At 38.9% G+C, this 5338-nt stretch overlaps 1 pseudogene; it reads left to right on the top strand.

Annotated features, from left to right (window-relative positions):
* The first annotated feature begins 2132 nt into the window (after positions 1-2132).
* Positions 2133-2791, top strand: LOC101597818 (annotated as a pseudogene).
* Positions 2792-5338: the final 2547 nt, after the last annotated feature.

The following is a 5338-nucleotide window of genomic DNA, read 5'->3' as shown; positions in this document are numbered from 1 at the left end:
CTATTGTGACTTTTTTTAAAATTATTTATTTATTTATTTATTTATTTGAGAGCGACAGACATAGAGAGAAAGACAGATAGAGGGAGAGAGAGAGAATGGGCACGCCAGGGCTTCCAGCCTCTGCAAACGAACTCCAGACGCGTGTGCCCCCTTGTGCATCTGGCTAACGTGGGACCTAGGGAACCGAGCCTCGAACCGGGGTCCTTAGGCTTCACAGGCAAGCGCTTAACTGCTAAGCCATCTCTCCAGCCCCTATTGTGACTTTTTTCCAGCATATTTTACATCACATATTCTTCCTTGAGTGCATGGGTTCACATGGCACCATGTATCTTATGTATTTATATGTACTTCTTATACTTCTCTTAAAGGTCTATCCCTACTCTTCTCAATAGGAGTTTACCAGTTAACACATATAAAAATTTGCTTTTCTGTTTGGGGATGACATGTTTTACAAAGTGGCCTCTCTGTAGATGAAGCTCCCTCATGTTGCTCTCATGGCCTTTATTTTTATTTTTTAACTTGCTGGTAATATTACAAGTTCATATTATAGATTAAAAAATAAGCTTATAAAATAGTTCATGATAAGTTTTTTTTTTAAAGTAGTCTACTATTGCTGTATACATCAATTCCTGTGTGTCATTTATGATCATAACTAACGTTAAATAACAGATACTACCACTATAAAGGGAATCAGCCATGCACCTCTACAACTTCTTTCCAGTCTTGGGAAGAGCAGATGGGCTGAGAACAGATATTCATGGGCAGCATAGATATCACGATCAGCCTGCTGTGTGCCCAGGCCGAAAGTATCATGTTATATAGGCTAATATCCCATGTAGCACCCTTATTAACATCTCCACAATATAAGGTCACCTTGTATCAGGCCTAATTTTGGGTCAGAAACCACTAGATGTCAAAACAAAATCAATATAAGTAACAAAATTTCCTTTGTTCTGTAGGTTGTTGTTGTATCTTCTACCCATTTGTCCAGTTGGCCAGTGTTACTGAAGGTTATTTTACCTTGAAATCCATCTCAGTATCTCTCCATCAAACTTAGAAAGAATTTTGATTTATAGCTTAAATAGTTTACAATAAAGTGAATAATTAACACAAACCATCAACATTTTTACTTTGCTCTGTATTTTATAACATAAAGTGACAATGATTTATTTATTTTATTTTTTTTCATTTTTAGATTTATTTTTATTTATTAGAGACAGAAAGAGTGGTGTGGGGGAGGAAGATGAAGAATGGGCCCCCAAGCCAAGGCATCTAGCCATTGCCAATGAACTCCAGACATATGTGCCACCATGTGTATCTGGTTTATGTGGAACCTGGAGAATCAAGCGTGGAACCTTTGGCTTCACAAGCAAGTGCCTTAACCACTAAGCCATTTCTCCAGGTCTAGTTTTTTATTTCTTTTTCATTACTATTTTATTTACTTATGTAACTTATTACTTTTTTATTATTTATGTACACAGTGTATACACATGTACCATTGTTAGCTTCCTTTCTGTTCTTCCCCATTCACAGGGACCCAGGGAAATATGGGTCCTGCATTGTGGGGTTAACCATCAATTACGAGGAAGAGGCAATATCTCTGTGCATAATGAACCAATGTGTGGCTCTAACATTCTTTCCACCCCCTCTTCTGGAAATTTCCCTGAGACATATTGGGTTCATTTTAGGTCTGCTTCAGTGATGAGGTCTTGGGAGTCTCTGTGCCTCTGGATATCTGGTTTGGTAAGAGTTGAGTGTTTTCTATGTCTATCTCCTTCACCCTTGAGCTGGTAGTAGGTTCACTAAGGAAGCAGCAATCTTGGTCATTTCCCCAAAACTCATAGGTAGGAGCTTCCTGAGGGGCGCGGAGACTGGGCGGAGGGAGACTGCGGCAGCATGGCGACCCTGTCCCCGCTGCCCTGCCCACCTCTTCCCCGGTCATTGCCAACGCGGTCACCGCAGGAGTCCCGGGATCCTCTGGTCGGCCAGGGTTAGTTGCGAGCCAGCCGCCTGTCGGCCCAGCTTCCTGTCACCCGGGCTGCCAGCTCCAGGGGCAGGTCGGTGGGGCTTCCTCAACCCTCACATCCCACCCACCCAGCCAGCCCGTCACCCGCCCGCGGGGCTCCGGGGCCATGGGCGACATGAAGCTGGAGTTCCCCTCGCTCCCACAGTGCAAAGACTACGCCGAGGAATGGACGTACCCTATGAGAGGAGAGATGCAAGAAATTTTACCTGGATTGTTCTTGGGTCCATATTCTTCTGCTATGAAAAGCAAGCTATCTATACTCCAGAAGCATGGGATTACTCATATAATTTGCATACGACAAAATATCGAAGCAAACTTTATTAAACCAAACTTTCAACAGTTATTTAGATATTTAGTCTTGGATATTGCAAATAATCCAGTTGAAAATATAATACATTTTTTCCCTATGACTAAAGAATTTATTGATGGAAGCTTACAAAATGGAGGAAAAGTTCTTATCCATGGAAATGCAGGTATCTCCAGAAGTGCTGCCTTTGTTATTGCATACATTATGGAAACATTTGGGATGAAATACAGAGATGCATTTACTTATGTCTAAGAAAGATTTTGTATTAATCCTAATTCTGGATTTGTCCACCAACTTCAGGAATATGAAGCCATCTACTTAGCAAAATTAACAATACAGATGATGTCACCACTCCAGTTGGAAAGGTCCTTATCTGTACCACAGGAAGTTTGAAAAGAACACATGAAGAAGAAGATGATTTTGGAAATATGCAAGTGGCAACTGCACAGAATGGCTGACCTAGAAGGAAAATTACAGAGGGTGTGAATTTCCTTTTGGAAAGGAGAAAAATCCTAGAGATATTAATGAAAATGGCAAGAAAAACAAGTAGTTTCTTTTCAATCAAAAAAAACAAAAAAAAAAACAAAAAAACTCCTAGGTATAGCTGTTGCCCTTTTGAAGTGTGTTGGGCAGATTCTCTCATTAGAATCCCCCCCCCCCCACGCAAAAGCAGCACCACTCCCCTCACCCATCTAAAAACAGTTCCACTCTTCTTGCCCCTGCACTGTGATGGGCAAACCACACCACAAAAGGAATAACATAAAAAAAATCAAATGCAAGTAAATCCAATAAGATTACCAAGTCCTACATTGGATGTCTCTAATCAAAACTTAGAAGAGACATTAGGATCAGAACCTCAAAATGAAGTTATGAGTAATGCAACACTGATCAAGCTAATAGTAGAACTTGCAGGAAAACATCCAAGGGCCGATAATTGTGTGTATGATGTCACCACTAGACTAGACCTAATAAATTAGAAAATGGAAGGGATCCAAAGATAGTTAAAGGATATGAAGGAGAGTGAGAAAAAAAAAAAAATAGGACCCCAAGAACCAGCTGGCTCAGCTAAATGAAGACATAAAGAAATGCAAGGATGAATTTCAAAAAATATCAAGAAATCAGAAAATGATGGGAAAAGATAACTGGACATAGGGATTGAAGCTGTACATAGAAAAGTAGTAGAAAATGTGAACCTAATTTAGGAAGACCAAAACTCTATAAAAGCTCTCAAGAATAGAGGTAGCCATATGGAGGATAGAAACTCAGACCTGGAAGACAAAACAGAAGAAACAGTTTGAGAGTTCAAAGGTTTCAATAAGTTCAAAATTTTCTGTGAACAGAACATGAGAGAACCGTGGGATACTGGGGATTGTGAGATAACCATAAACTTCCTAACATTCAGATCATGGGAATACCAGAAGGGGAAGAAATTCAGATAAAGGCATGGAGAACATATTTAACAAAATTATTGAAGAAAATGTTCCCACTTCCTGAAAAGAAAGTCCCATCATGGTATAAGAAGGTAACAGAACTCCAAACAGACTGGACCAAAGGAGAAACTCTCTAAGACATATTGTCATTAGGACTCCAAACATTGATATCAAAGAGACAATCCTAAAAGCAGCTAGGGAAAAACAACACAACACATTTAAAGGGAACCACATCAGAATTACTTCAGATTTCTCAATGGAAACCCTGAAATCCAGAAGGACCTGGAATGGAACACTGCAAAGTGCAACAACCTATGGCTTCCAACTCAAACTACTCTACCCAGCAAAAGTATCCCTCATAATAGATGGTGAAAGAAAAACTTTCCATGACAAAACTCAGCTTTACAACTGTATAAACACAAAATCAAACCTACAGACAGTATTTCAGAAAATTCTCCACACAGAAGAATAAAATAATCAACTTCAACTCCCTACAAGAAGCAGATTGCAATTACCAAACTCACAGAAGTAACAAAAACTTTCAAAGTCCATGAAAACAACAAATTCCTCAATCTATTGTCTTCAAGAAACCCACCTCACCACTAAAGACAGATGATTCCACAGAGTGAAAGGGTGGAAAATGATATTCCAAGCAAATAAAAATATGAAACAAGCAGGTGTAGCTATACTAATATTGGATAAAATAGACTTAAAACCAACAATAATCAAAAAAGACAAAGAAGGCAACTTCCTACATATCAAGGAATGATCCATCAAGAGGATATCACAATCATAAATCTTTATGCACCAAACACAGGGGCACAACAATTCATAAAACAAAACCTACTTAACAATAAAACAAATAACCACAAACACCATCATAGGTGAGGATTTTAATACTCCATTATCAGCAACAGACAGATCATCTAAACATAAACTCAACAGGGAGGTGAGAGAGATCAACAAAACACTAGAACACTTAGACCTAATGGACATCTACAGAACTTTCCATCCCAAATCCACAGACTGCACATTTTTTCTCAGCAGCCCATGGAACCTTCTCTAAAATAGATCATATGCTGGATCACAAAGCCTGCCTCCATATATTTAAGAACATTAACATAATTCCCTGCATGACATCAGATCATGATGCTATATTGCTAGAAATTAACAACTAAAGACCCACCAAGAATCCCATCAGCTTCTGGAAACTGAAGAGCACACTTTTAAACAGTAAATGGGTAGTGGACAAAATTAAAAATGATATTGTGAAATTTCTAGATATGAATGACAATGAAAACACATAGTACCAAAACTTATGGGATACAATGAAGGCAGTCCTCAGGGATTCCATTTGTCTATACTCCTGTTTTTATGCAATATATAGATCTAATGGAATGCCAATCAAAATCCTAACATTGTCCTTCACAGAGATAGAAAAAATGATCTCAAAATTCATAGCACTAAATGCCTTCATAGCAAAGCCAAGGGGAATCCAAATCAATTACTTAACCATCTACCTAAGGCACTCAAAAAGCAAGAAGAATCCAACCCAAGAAGCTACAGATGGAAAGA

Source organism: Jaculus jaculus, chromosome 4, assembly GCF_020740685.1.
Source record: "Jaculus jaculus isolate mJacJac1 chromosome 4, mJacJac1.mat.Y.cur, whole genome shotgun sequence".
NCBI classification, from domain to species: domain Eukaryota; kingdom Metazoa; phylum Chordata; class Mammalia; order Rodentia; family Dipodidae; genus Jaculus; species Jaculus jaculus.
Note: the sequence above shows the minus strand (reverse complement) of the source record. Positions and strands in the feature narration are given on the sequence as shown.